The 15,400-nt window shown below is 41.9% G+C and overlaps 1 long non-coding RNA gene across 1 annotated transcript; it reads right to left on the bottom strand.

Moving 5' to 3' along the window:
- Positions 1–657: 657 nt before the first annotated feature.
- LOC113655735 lies at positions 658–2,152 on the bottom strand. The gene is made up of 3 exons (XR_003443787.2): positions 2,020–2,152; positions 1,680–1,931; positions 658–1,587 (listed from the first exon to the last, which is right to left on the bottom strand). It is a non-coding gene; the product is annotated as an uncharacterized LOC113655735 (long non-coding RNA).
- Positions 2,153–15,400: the final 13,248 nt, after the last annotated feature.

Genomic DNA, 15,400 nt, shown 5'->3' with positions numbered 1-15,400 from the left:
CAGACAAGTGAGACGGAGAAAGGGAGAATAAAGAACAAATGCCGCTCTCCAAAAAAAAAAAGAAAAGTGGACAGCAAAATTGAGCATTTAATCCAGAATATACAGACTCATTTCTGTTCACACTTTCCACTGGCAGCACTAAACCAGTGTGTCTCCTATGTGGCACTTATTAAAAGTGCCAATGTGAAATGCCATTATGAGACAAAACAAAAAGGTTTTGAACAAACATCCACTCAAATCTGAAGACAACGTCCCTGAGACAGCTTTCCCAGGTCTGAGGAAAGTAGCCCTATACATCCTGACCATGTTTGGCTCTACATACAACTGCAAGGCAGCTTTCTCTACAATGAACATACTCAAAACTAAATATCGTTCCAAGCTCACTAATGAGCAGCTCCGCATGTGTATGAGAACGACCCTGACTCCATTCAAGCCCAGGTTTCAAATCCTGGCAAGCCAAGCTAGAGGTCAGTTCTCTCACTGAGCAAAAAGTGGGATATAAAAGGGAAGGTTAAGCACTTTATTTAAACATACACAATTTTCATATTTTATTTATTTTCTCTTATTTTGAAATGTAGCCCTACTTTTATTTATTTAATGAGAGAATGTTATACATATCTACAATCATACATATGTTCAGTTCTATGTTACATGACCATAAATATTGTCAAAAGGTTTTTGAAGTGTACTGAACTTATTTGATTTGACAGTCAGGTGTTGATACAACTACTAGGCTACTTAAATATATATCACACTAACTAGTTAGACATTATGATCTTCCAGACCATTGCTTCAAGAAATTCTCTTACTGGACCTCTTTCAATTTTAGTTGAATACATCTGCTCTAGATGTTTAACTTCTACAATCATTGTTTTCTTTGGGTTTCTTCCAGTTAAATGTCTTTTGAAGGAAGACACTGACTTACCCAGTAAACATTGTGTGGCGGGAGCGGTATGGTGTGTTAGGAGGTATGAGTGAGGGCCGTACAGCTTATCACACACAAACCCAAGTTTATCTATTTGTAACCAATTCGACTACGCCACCTGGGAGGGTTAAACCCAGGAAATAGAAGTAAACCCCAGTGTTTGTTATCAGATCACACAAGTTCGATTCTCTTATAAATAAGTATAGGCAAGAAACGTGGGCATCATAATAAAAAAAAACAGCATTCATTGAATACTTGCAATTAAAATAAAAACTCACTTAAAATATGCTCAGTCCTAAAGAGCCCTTACTAACAGCTCAAACCAACATTACAAAAGCAACAAAAAGAAAAGAAAAGATGTCTTCACTGTTAAGAAGGTCCAGTGACAGGCAAGTACACAAATAACGATGATTAAATGAAAAAATAATAAACAACCACTTTACGCAACTTCTAAATAGACAAAACAAAATATCACAATTAAATACAGGGCTGGGGATATCCACCGAGGCGATCACCAGGGTTAGTTATCCAACCGCACACTTCCACACACACACCTCACCGTGAACTCAGAGCACACACTCGTACACTTCAAGAATGTCGCACAGCACACGTTGGAATAGCACCACCACCAAAAGGTCTTTCACCCGTGGGACCCCCAGCTCCTGAAAGAAATCAAAACCAAAATAAATTCATGTAAAACAGAAACAGAATGAATGAAAAGCAAATAGAAGTCACGATTCAACACCACAGAAACCTTTATAAAAAGTTTGATGGAAACAGGACTCAAAAAAAGAGGGCCACGTCGTTCTTAGGCCAGTCCCAAGAAATAGACGATCGTGCACCCCAAAGTAGACCAGGGCAGGTCAGTTCAAACTACCCCAGAAACCAGATGGCAGCAGCAGAAGTCCCTTTAAATGATTGTAAGCCAATGTTAGTCACTCGGTGCGCAGCGGAGGAAAAAGTAAACTGCAGTGATAATTGCCAGGACGAAAAGAGAGGGACGATCCTATAACAAATAGTACAAAACAGAATTACTAGTAATTTCGCAAATACACGCCAAAATTCCCCTTAGCAAAACCGAACAAAAAACTTACCAAGTGCGGATAGATGAGTTCACGAGGATCAATTCACCGCTCAGGATACGCAGCCCTCAAATAACCCGCTATTAAACCAAAGTACAAGGACTGCACATTACTCGCGCCTCCCAACCTGTATTGAAGCTAGATATGGTATGCAACTTCCTCATACCTGAAAGGTGGGCAGTAAACAGATCCGAACACCCACCGCCAGGGACACACACAATGATGAAAAGACAGGCTAAGGGTGCAATCAACGAGCCATTAGTGCAACCATTAAAGGTAAATAAAAACGAATTAGCCAACGCTTACATGCTAACAGCACATACCTGAAATCGCTAGAGTAACCGAGGCATGTAACATTGTTGACAAGGTGTTGAATTAACATAAATATTATGTTTTATGTTTATGCTGTTTTCAGTATTTATCTGACATTAAACTCACTCAATTTCATAATAAATATTCACTGATCAATATTTACAGTCTTGCAGAACTGTCACTGTCCATGGTCCTGAATTTTTCATGTTATTGAAAAACATTTGATAAGACTAAATGCATTGCTTTTTATAGTTGCACTAAAACAAACTCATTATAGCCTACCTACCACAGCACAAATATTTGTTAATGGAAACACTTTCATAGCTTTTAAGCAAGCCTTGATAATGTGATTAATCTGGTGAATGGCATTTTTGGCCAATGTGTCACTGAAGTTTTTAGATGCAAATCAGCATGCTTTGCTGAAATATGAACATATGCATGTAGGGCACCAGCAGACAAGATGAGTTACCAGGGGGCCCAGTTTATAAAATGGGCCCTCTTTAACTGCTATAGTTGAGAATGGTTTGCTACAATTTGATTGGATGCCAATGGATGAACACAAACAAATGTCCAGTGAAATCAGATAAGGAAGCAAGACAACTACCAGACATCTAGCCTGACCAAAAAAAGGCGATCCCAGCACCCAGGCTTTTTAATTGGTCCAAACGATTCACCTTTTTTTTTTACCCAAATGCTCATTTTACTTTCAGTCTAAGGCCCAGGTTAAGATGACCATAAATTCCTTTGACCTACCGATGCAGCATGCAATTTTGCAGGCCATGCGGTATTTTTTTCATTGCATGTCTAGTGTCTAATCTTAATCTTTTCTTTTCTTTTTTGTAATAACTGTGTCTTTCTTGTGTTGGTAATCACAAACCAAATCTTAAAACCCTTTAGATAAACCATCTGATTTCCTTCCTCCAATGCACATAATTTTTCTTATTGTATGACCCATTTGTATGACCCATATTCCTTAGCTGGTGCCCCGAGGTAAAAGGACAGAGAGGTCATCTGACACACACATACATGCACCTGAGATGAAGAGGGACCAAACCCACCGTGCCTCTAGTGTCTTGTGTATACCACACAATTGGTACCCGTGTGATGACTGCATATCTTTGTAACAATGTGAGTAAGTTGCTGTCATATTTTGATAATAATGGTAATGAATATCTGTCATTAACTTTAATTGGGATTTTATAAATCAAATCTAAAATAATTCTTAATAAAATATTTTTTATTTTTTAAAAGCTACTTGGAAAAAAAATCCTGGTTTCAAGATTGTGTTTCTTTAAAGTAGCAGGAAGGATATTTAAGAAAGAAAATTTTATTTCATTTAAAGCTATGAACAACTTTATATGGAAAAAAATAATATAGCTGCTAACAATAGCAGCCTCCAAAATAACTTTAGGCCCATTAACAAATATGAACTATGCATAAATCAACCAACTTAGGCTTACTAACCCATTGTTTCACTTTAAACTTGATAAGTTAAAAAAAATTGAGGAAACTTTTTGCCACAGAACATTTGAAAAACAAACTACATTTTTTTCCTTAAGTTTGTAGAGCTTTAAAAAAAAATTTGACAAGTGGGGTGTGGCTAAGAGCCATGGGAACGGCCAAGCCTCACTTCAGTGGACCTCAGTTCCACCCCACTCATCACAATGATAATTATGTACAGCTTTCTTGCATACACATCACATTCAATCAGATCTTTATAGTTAAGTGCTAGTTAGCAACAGCACACTAGCATATGCTAATGTAGTTCACTCTCACTATACACTTGCATGTAAATAGTCAAACAACATAGTCCCAAAGTTTTGCTTTCCGTTTTGAACCTCACCACAATGGTAAAACTACAAAACCAATATAACAGAAATCTCTGTAATTCCTAACATAACACAACATAAAATCCTAAATTATGTCTCCCTGTGTTAATCTTGTGCAAAACACACACAATATATCATCTAATTACAACATTTATTTTCCTTGTAGTCTGATGCAAAGCAAAAAAAGACCCCAAAACATGCTTAACTATATTAGCCTCAACCAAATCACAATAGAAGGCAACAACTCAATAATCAAATAAAATCATTTATTTTATAAATGTTTCAAACCAAATAATCAACATAACATAATCATAAAAAATTAACTGCCCAAGGCAAATAAATGAATAAACAAGAAAAAATAGAATTAATAAAGAATAATCTAAAAATGGTATGTTTAAAGTCCAACAAAGATTTAAATGGAATGAGCTTTTTATTGTGACAACGTAGCTCATTCTGCAGAATCGTTTGTTGTGTTTTTTTTTTTGGTAGTGTTCACATAACATTTTGTGGGAATGTACCTCTGTGGGAGGTACTTCTATCCATTCAGGACAAATTGGAGCAATCATCTGATGAACAGCAGCTAGATAAGCCAAAACCTTAAAAGGTGTAATACTGTGGGTTCTTTAGAGCAAAACAAAAGAGACTAAGGTCAAAACCCATCAACATGGGTAGACATGAAAAAGGAAGCCGTTGTGTTTTTTGAAAGTTGATATTTAAGAGAGAGAGAGAGAGAGAGAGAGAGAGAGAGAGAGAGAGAGAGAGAGAGAGAGAGAGAGAGAGAACGGGGCACAGAAGCCTTTATTATCACCACATATACATTACAGCACAGTGGAATTCTTTTCTTCACATACCCTAACTGAGGAGGTTGGGGTCAGAGTGCAGGGGCAGCTATGATACAGCACCCCTGGAGCAGGGAGGGTTGAGGGCCTTGCTCAAGGACCCAGCAGTGTCAGCTTGGCTGTCTGGGGCTTGAACCACAATCCTCTGATCAACAACCCAGAGCCTTAACCAGTTGAGCCACCACTGCCCAGGGACCAGGGATATTCATCTGACATATGGTCAGATGTATCCATTGCTTTGTTTGGTGAGGACACAAGAAAGAATCGGCACTGGCTATGGGTCATATGGACCAAAAACAGAAATGGTGTTAGGCACCAACTAGCCATGAAAAATCCAAGTGAGCAAACAACACTGGAGCCAGGAGACATTATGCCAAATGGAGGTAAATTATTTTGTCTGCCTCTATAATTATGTCATCCAACAGCAATTGTATATAGTGGACCCACAACATATTAAGACACTTTAGCTGTGGCCCAAGTAATTATTAATTAATTGCTTTAAGAATCATTGTCAGCACTCAGCCCGGACTTTGGCCATGTGCATCTGTTTACGTTTCTCATCACGTGTCTGCCCCGCTTTCGTCTGCTCCTACCCGTCTACACATCTGTTTCCCATTGTGATTACCCTGTGTATTTAACTGTGCCGTGTTGCCTTGTGCAGCGTGGAATCTACTGTCATGACGCGGGGTAAGGAAGCAAGCAATCAGGAAAGCCAGTAGACAGAAACAGGATCAAAACCAAACTAGACATACACAGGAAACGCTCAGAATGACGGTAGAAACACATCAAGACTTCGCACTGCCATAGAGTTCAAGTAGAACTTATGTAGGGAGTGATTGATGAGGAAAAGGTGGCAGTGTACTCAGTGACAGTGAAGGATTCTGGGAGGTGTAGTCCAGAAGTGCTTAATATTCTGGGGATGCTTCCCTTTGCTGGCATTCGAGAGGTGCGTGTGACGCGCTGTCCGTGACAATCATACTATCAAACCAAATAGTATTCGGTCTAACCATAAACAAATGTTAACAGATTTTTTTTTATAAAAGAAATACATTTTTAGCTTTCTTGTAAATAATAGCATCATATATTAATTATGGACAAAGATATTCAAACCACTGTTGATACCACACAAGACTTTTATCTCCATTTACCATGTGTACTAGTATTTATTTATTCTTATATTGTTCAGATTTAATTAAAACAAGTGCTGACCACAAATATCTAATTTCCATGGCCAAATGTTCATGAATATACACTTACTGCTCAATACGATCTACCACAGACACAGTAATGATGTGGAAAGAGTGAGGCATACAACACTGAGGCAGATATTGTCCAAACTAAATGGATTCACAGGAGGACACAGCAGACCTGGGAAGAGAGAGTGCAACTGAGGATAGTGGTCTAAATAACATTGCCCCAGAGGATACCAGAGTGAACCTGGAAGGAACTGAAACAAGTGAAAATGCACCATTGGGAGATGCTGGTCCAAATGTTTACAGGACAGCACAAAAGGTGCATAAACATCACTGCATTTACCATCACTCTTAACAGAAAGGAATGGAACAAAATAAGACCTTCGAAAGGTTCCACTAAATTAAGGCCACCCTGGACGCTGTAGCGATTTTGGCTCACAAAGCAAGGTAAATATTTATAAGTAACTATAACGTGTTATAGTGACTTCTAAATATTTTAACCTAAGTTGAAATTAACGGTACTGGAATTAAGGTTACGCTTATTTGGTCTGTTCGTCCGGCGAACAGGCCGTGTACCTTTATTAATTCTATGAAGGCGGTATCTTCCCGGCCAAGAAAGATTCGCTTTCCTTTTACTGTATACCGTAATTTAAATTAAATTAACTCAATAGAGCATGTAGTTCAGACCAGATATTGCAGGTACCTTAATTTGTGAGCGATACTCAGAGACAATCACTTATTTGGCACAAAAATATGGCATTTAATGAATGAGACAAACACAACATAAACTAACTACACAAACAAACAAAAGAAATAGGGAAAATGAAGATGAAAATAAAATAAAACAAAAGAAATTAAAATTGGGGAAAGGGAGGAAGAGACTGGAAAGAAGAAATTAGAGAAAGGAAGGAAAGGAATGGCAAGCTTAAACTTCAAAATTAATCACACCCTAACTGGGAAATCATCACAGAAACTTAAATTCACCTTAAGATTCAATGAAAGATTCCTACTTAAAATTACGCATCTAAATTGATTGGTAGAGGAAACGGTTACTTGCATTGGCTTACTGCACAAGAGTCCGGATGCAACAGAGAAATCTCTGAAAAGTCCGTTAGGGTGGGGTCAGACGTTCTTCCAAGTTCTCCTGAAGATCAGAGCAGTTGTCGTTCTTGGAAGTAAAGCTTGCTGGAACTTCTTTGAAGGAAGATGGAGTCGTCTTGAAGCTGTTCCGAAAGTCTGACCACGGATTAGTGGTGTTTGTGACAATTTAAAGGTCGCGAACTCCACCCATCTTTGGGGAGATGGCCAATGCTATGGCCTTAGATTTTGGAGGGAAAAGCTCCCTTTGTTTCAGGTGTCTGTGGGTGTGGTTTACCTATCAAACTTTTAGATGACTTTAAAGTTTGCTCCAGGGTGTATTAAGACGGTATGGCGCCTTTCGTGCTCAAATAAAATACACCGTTGTTTAAAAAACGAGTAACTGATAATTTTGTGGTCATGTGGAAACTAAACATGAAGGGAAATGACGGTATAAAGGCAGCAGTACATTATATACACAGATCAGTAATCGAAGGGTAACTGATGTTAATATGATATTGTGTTCTTATAAAGGCAAAGAAACAAAAATGAAACATAAAACAAGATGCACTTTCATTAGGGAAGTAAAAAGAAAACGATAGCTTCGTATACATTCTGACATCAGACCTTAAAGGGGCATACAGCATTAGAACAGGTATACATTAACATGCCATGATCAGTAATTAGAGTGTAACGGATGTTAAATAACAATGTTGTTTCTGACACATGAATAAAGTACACCCTTGTCAGGAAATTAAGGAGCAAATAATTTTAAGTCAGGCAAGCCTTAAAAGAAGAAACACATTACAAACAAGGTTATAAGAATGAGAACTTTAGAGTACCTTATCTTCGGGTTTTATTAGTAAAAGGAATGTCTCATTGTGTTGTGTGTGTGTGTGTGTGTTGAAGGCCCCCTATGAGTTCAAATAGAGGAGCCACATGGGGTTATCTGGTCTTTGTGTAGGCTCCAGACACTGGAGACAGTTGTGGGTGTAGCCCTCAATAAAATCGTAAAACTGAGTGGTCATCGGTTAATTGAGGAGTAGATGTTGGAATTTAGGGTGCCTGGGACATGAAATCTAAAATGACCTGTACCAGACGCTACATATCCCCCCTTTTGGGTGTTGAAGTTTCTGATGAAAGGGAACTTCGTCATCCAACAGTTATGAAAGTCGGCTGGTTGGTAGATTATGATGGTCAAAGGCAGGTGAATCGTGGTGGTCGGGATTGGCAGCCTGGACAATGCTTGGAGGGCCGTGTCGACTGGGGTGATGTCAATTATTTGCCTCCCCCCTTTGCTTGGCATAGGCTTTTCGGCTAAGTCTCGAAGCTTCTGGTAATCCTTTTTGATCTTGTCTGGTTGCCGATCCAGGACTCCCCGCACCTTGCGGCTGGAGGTGGTCCTGAGGAGGTAGAGTTGGTCTCGTGTAGTGACGTTAGCTACAGTCTGTAAATGACTCGATGTTTTGCAGGTAGGCATGTATGTAATAGCCTCCTGCAGGGTCTGGCGTGAAAGTAGGGATGTTTCTAGCCAGTTTGTCCAATTCCTTATGGGGCACACTGTGACTGGAAAGCGGGATTTCTTGAAAAGTCTCCCACCCTGGGGAGTTCTTAAGTCGGGATTTCTCACCCCACTCTTGATTCTTCTTTTGGGGGTATGGGTCCACTGGTTAAGGGAACTTCCACATTGGTATTTCCTTTTCAGGGTCACTTTGTAGATGCCTTTCGTATGCCTTAGCTTTGGCAACTCCATCCTTAAGTTCAGTCTCTGCTCTCATCAAAAGGGCCTTGGCTTGTCGGAGTTCCTCCTGAGTGTCCTTTTCCTGTTGTTCTCTGTGTGCTGGGTCCGCATGGAGATCGGTCAGGGCCTGTTGTAGTCCTTTTTCTTTCTCCTGCAGTTCTGTGTCCTCTTCATCTGCAGTTTCTCGTTGACTCCGAGTTTCTGCCTGGACTGGGTCTAGCTGGTTGTGAGCCTGTGCCAGGTTCCTCTGAGCCTCCTCAAATTGGATCTGTAATGACAACAATTCCTGTTGCAGACGAGAATTTTTTTTCTTCATCCATTTTACCCGAGCGATGAGGTTGTAGGTCAGTAATCCGAAGAGCTTGGCCAGCTCCTCGTGGCTATAGTCCTGTGTAGGATTATGGGACATCATCGCACTCATGTGGCCATCAAGCTGTTCCCGGCTCAGGTGTTGCAGATCAGCAGCAGTTTCGGGTAGAAGGGTACCCGTCATGGCGTTCAACCAGGTCTCTAGCTGATCCCAGTATGTTTCATGGCTGGAAGGTCTGGACATGCTGGCTCACTGTTGAAGAGAGACTGAGACAAGGGCCAATGCAAGTTCTTACAATATTGGTGGCCTACGCTAATAGGCGAGAATGTTCTGTCCACTCACTTTGCCTAATGGGTAATCTAAAAATTTGGCTACTTTAATTTGCTAAGTTTTTCTGTGATGATTTCCCAGTTAGGTCTTTACCTTACACCTCAACTAAATAGAATGAACATAGACGGATCAACTCACAGCACAAAGGTGATAGAGCAGGACGAGGCCTGGACGGGGAAGAGTTATAAAGTTGAAATTAAATAGCTGAAACTGAATTTTAAATTTAGCTTCACACTCTGTTTAAAGTTTAATTTAAAATAAGTGAGGGGAAGTGGGAGGAAAATAAATGAGAAGGGAGAAAAGAGAGAGATGCAAATTATGATAATAATAAAAACCAATAAAAGCAGATAACAAAATGTCAAAATAGAAATTCAGTAAAAGAAATTACTGCTAATAGTAATAAAACAAAATGTGACCAAACAAAAACAACCAAAATTGATAATAATAAAAAGGGAAATAAATAAAAAAAATTAAGAATAACAAATAGCAACGAAGGAGATATCCAAACTTCCAGATAAACACCAAGGGATAGGTTGTTAAGTAACTAGTACCTTTACATGTGCCCCCACTTCTAACCCCTATATTCAGTGTGTGTGAACTAACTCTCTCTCTCTCTCTCTCTCTCTCTCTCTGCCACCTGGTTTTTGTGGTTTGTCCCTTCAATTTTATTTCATTTTTATTTTTGTATCTTCGTTTATAGGCAACAAACCTCAAAAGAAGAGCACTTGCAAGAGCAATTACATGTGGACCTAGTCATTATTTCTACTCAACACTCAAAACTACACCCAAAGAAGAACTTTTGTGTGGAAATATGTGCTGAAGGTAATGTGCTGAAGTTAATCTGCTCAGAAATTAGGAAGAACAAACTACTCCACACTCATGCAAGGAATACTTAGAGGATGTGACACCAGATTTTTTTAATTACCAGGATATATACAGCATTTTAGCAAGGACCCCTTTGGTCATATGTACACTGAGCTTGGAATCAGTATTCTTGTCGACCATTTACGCACTAGGCTTCCTGTGTCCCTTTATCTGGATGCCACTGGGGTTGTGGTCTCAAAAATTGCAGATCAGCTTCCAGGAAGGGTTCAGGATGCTCCCCCTTTACCAATCTGTGAAATGCTATCAAATGAGCATTAAGTACCTCCAATCACATATTGGCTCATGCAATTAACATTGCATTTGTCCAAATACACACAAATGCACATACACCAGGTTGAGACGGACTATAGCTGGGTTCTCATGCAAAGTGTTCTGCTAGCTTTCACCAGAGAGCACACCACTACCTACCTAAAAAGAGCTTTTGATATTTGCACAGTGTGGCGTCTGGTACAGGTCATTTAGATTTCATGTCCAAGGCACCCTAAACTTCGGCATCTAATCTTCAATCAACCGATGAGCAACCCAGTTTTACACACACACAACTGGCTCCAGAATGACTGGAGCCTACACAAAGACCAGATAACCCCATGCCGCTTCTCTGATTGAACTCATAGGGGCCCTCAACCAGAACACACACACACACACACACACACACACACACACACAACACAATGAGACATTCCTTTTACTAATAAATCCCGTAGATAAGATACTCTAAGGTTCTCATTCTTATAACCCTTTTGTAATGTGTTTCTTCTTTTAAGGCTTGCCTGACTTAATATTATTTGCTCCTTACTTTCCTGACAAGGGTGTATTTTATTCATGTGTCAGAAAACAAAATTTTATTTAACATCAGTTATACTCTAATTACTGATCATGGCATGTTAATGTATACCTGTTCTAATGCTGTATGCCCCTTTAAGGTCTGATGTTGTCAGGACTCAGCCCGGACTTTTGGCCACGTGCCTTTTGTTTATTTTCCTCGTCATGTGTCTGCCCCGCCTTCGTCAGTCCCTCCCTGTCTCCACACCAGATCCTTATTGTGTCATCATTGTCTTTTATATTTATATTTTCATCTTCCCCTGGACTGTTCCGGCAGTCCTTCTGACCCTTTTTTCTTTTTTCGGTGACATCGCTCCACATCTTTTCCGGTGAGGGACGCCGCTCCTTTTGGTTCCGTCCGAAGCGGTCGTCGCCTCACTTCCTTCGCGGAGGATGTCACCATACCATTTTTGCCCCCTTTTAGAGTAGGCCCAGGGCGAAGGATCTTTTCCACCCTCCCACCCTTCTATTCTGGTCATCAGGACGTGGATCTGGCAGCAGTGCGTTGGGGGTTATGCGCGGCCCTTCAGCTCGGCTGTGGATGTCGCTCGGCCCTTCAGCTCGGCTGTGGATGTCGCTCGGCCTTTCAGCTTGGCTATGGAAGTCGCGTGGCCCTTCTGCTCGGCTGTGGACGTCACTTGGCCCTTCTGCTCGGCTGTGGACGTCGTTCGGCCCCTCTGCTTGGCTGTGGACGTCGCTCGGCCCCTCTGCTTGGCTGTGGACGTCGCTCGGCCCTCGTTGGCTGTGCCGCCGTGTGCGTTACCCCCCCCACCTACCTCGCCATGTGCCTTGCTCCCCCCACCAGCCTCGCCGTGTGCCTTGCTCCCTCCACCGGCCTCGCCGTGGACCTTGCTCCTCCCATCTGCCTTCGCCGTGTTTGCCAGCCCTGCCACGAGATGTGCCTCAGGGTGCAGCTTCCCTCCAGCGGTTTGCTCCCCACCTTTCCACCCGAAGGTTCGTTGTGGAGGGGAGGGTCCGCCACCTCACGCAAGGGTACTTTGTCATTCCGAAGAAGGATGGTGAGTTGCGTCCCATTCTAGATCTATGCTCCTTGAACTGCTCTCTCAGGAGGCTCAGAGTCAGAATGCTCACCCTCAAGGAGGACGTGACTCAGATCAGGTCCGGGGACTGGTTCGTCACAATATATCTGGAAGACGCATACTGTCACGTTTCCATCCTCCCTGCACACAGGTTTGCTTTCGGGGGTGAAGCTTACCAATATTGGGTCAATATCAGAGCTGTGGAGGCTGTGGCTGTGGCCCCTGAGGGGGCACAGTTCATAGCGGCTGGTCTCTCTACCGAGGTAGTAGAGACCCTTCTCCACTCCAGAGCTTCCTCCACGAAGAGGTCGTACGCCGCACGATGGCAACTGTTCACGTCGTGGTGCGAGCACCATGGCCTGGAAACAACTAGTTAACTGCCCGATTGGCTCAGTTCTGGTGTTTTTACAAGAACACTTTGCTGCTGGGTTAACCCCCTCGACCCTGAAGGTTTACGTGTCTGCCATCGCGGCATATAGCACCCCACCGGTGGGGCAGTTGCTGGGTAGGCATCCACTGGTGACACGTTTCCTATGTGGCACCTGGAGGCTGAGGCCCGGGACGCGACCCAGAGTGCCTGTCTGGGATCAAGCGGTTGTACTGGCGGCTCTGTCTATTAAGACCACCTTCCACTTGGCGATTTCCTCCCTGAAGGGGATCAGGGATCTGCAGTCCCTGTCCGTGGCCACGTCTCACCTGGAGTTTAAGACTAGCTGGTCTAAAAAGCTGGTGTCCATGCCACACTCCCTGCAGGTGCTTACCTTCTTTCGCAGGAGCTAGTGTCTTGTCCATCTCGCAGCCATTTGTAACTTCCTGTAAATGCGACGTTGCCCGCCGACGACATCATGTCCCAATGCCTATTGGTCAGATTACACACAGAACGCGGTCATACAGGGGCGTTCCCATAGCGTCTCGTTCCTCTGGGAACTAGGGTTCTGGTCGTAACCTAGAGACGTTTCATCTGAAATGTATTTGTAGAAGCCAACATTCTGTTTTCCTATTTAAGCTTATTATTATGTAGGCTTGTAGAAGCCAACATTCTGTTTTCCTATTTCAGTTTAGACAAAAATTTATAAAATTTAATTCGGCCTAGGGCTTTTGAGCCACATGCACCAAATTCGGATATGTTGTAGACCCTGGTCTTGCTATAATTTTTTCTAAGTTATAACATTTTGAGGTTTATAACTCGGCAAGCTTCAAACTATCTACACTAAACTCGGCCAGCTCCTATAGGGTGATACTCTGAGCAAAGTTTTAAATTGGTGTATCGACTGGCTTTCCGGTTGTGCCGCAGCCCCACCCCCGATATATGCAAAATCAAAAAGCTTTTTACAACATGTACATGTGACATATCAAAGCACTCAGAACAACGAGGGGAACTTCCTCACGTGTATTCTGATGATTTCACATGAAAATAAAAAAAATTGCACAACATGGGCATGTGGGGATGAGCCCCACATGCCCATGAGGGGAACTGCCCCACGGATATTATGGTCATGTCACGTGACGTCACGTGATGTCACATGTAGCCCCACCCCAAAAACAAGCAAAGTTAAAAAATTTGCACAACATGGACATGTGACATTTCAAAACACTCAGCACAATTAGGGGAACTGTCCTATGGGTATTCTGGTCACGTCACATGACGTCACGTGTAGCCCCGCCCCCAAAACAAGCGAAATCAAAAATTTGCACAACATACACATGTGACATATTAAAACACTCAGCACAATGAGGGGAACTGTCCCATGGGTATTCTGGTCACGTCACGTGACTTCACGTGTAGCCCCGCCCCCAAAACAAGCGAAATCAAAAATTTGCACAACATGGACATGTGACATATCAAAACACTCAGCACAATGAGGGGAAATACCTCACGAGTATTTGGATCACGTCACATGCTCATGTCTGCTCACCTCCAAAAGTATTGGCACTCTAGCGGTCCAGTAGCTTTTACAATCTTTCTGTCCACTTGCCTCCAAAATGCACCGGCCTTTGCGAATTCTTGCACAATCAAAGCCAACATCAAAGTTTGTCACGACAAACTTTACAAATCTTTATGTTGGCTTTGTAGAAGCCAACATTCTGATTTCCGTTATAAGCTTATTATTATTATTATTATTATTATTATTATTATTATTATTAGACAAAAATTTATTTAAAAAAATGCGGACTAGGTCTTTCGAGCCACATGCACCAAATCCGGATATGTCGTAGACCCTGGTCTGAAGTTTGTTGCTTCTATTTTTCTAAGCGATCGGAATTCCGGCATTCCCGGTTCGGAAGCTCAAAGTGGCCTTTTTTCCCATAGACTTCCATTATAAACTTCTGAGGTTTGTAATTCGGCAAGTTTTCGAGCGATTTACACCGAACTCGGAAAGGTTCTTTAGGACATTACTCCGGACCAAATTTTTATTTCGGAGTTCCGATGGAATTTTCGGTTTTCCCGTAGTCGACAATCGAACATCCCATAGACTTGAATAGGGAATTCCGAAAAGTCCTCTAAGCTCTCACACATGCAATACATCCAACATGAAGAATTGCATGTACTGTTCTATGCAGTATAATAAGTAGAATCCCATAATGACTGCAGTATTGACATGAAATGTACAAACCCTCAGTAGCCACTTTTTGCCAAAAGTATTGGCACCCCACCGGGTATTCTGGTGACGTCACTCGACACCACGTGACGTCACGTGTAGCCCCGCCCCAAAACAAGCAAAATCAAAAATTTGCACAACATGGACATATGACATATCAAAACACTCAGCACAATGAGGGGAACTGCCCCAGGGGTATTCTGGTCACGTCACGTGACGTCACGTGTGGCCCCGCCCCCAAAACAAGCGAAATCAAAAATTTGCACAACATGGACATGTGACATATCAAAACACTCAGCACAATGAGGGGAACTGCCTCACGGGTATTCTGGTCACGTCACGTGACGTTACGTGACGACACGTGAAAATTAAAAATTTGCACAATATGGACATGTGACATATCAAAACACTCAGC

The sequence above is a fragment of the Tachysurus fulvidraco genome, chromosome 24 (assembly GCF_022655615.1).
Source record: "Tachysurus fulvidraco isolate hzauxx_2018 chromosome 24, HZAU_PFXX_2.0, whole genome shotgun sequence".
In the NCBI taxonomy this organism is placed as follows: Eukaryota; Metazoa; Chordata; class Actinopteri; order Siluriformes; family Bagridae; genus Tachysurus; species Tachysurus fulvidraco.
This window is presented reverse-complemented; position numbering and strand designations above follow the sequence as displayed.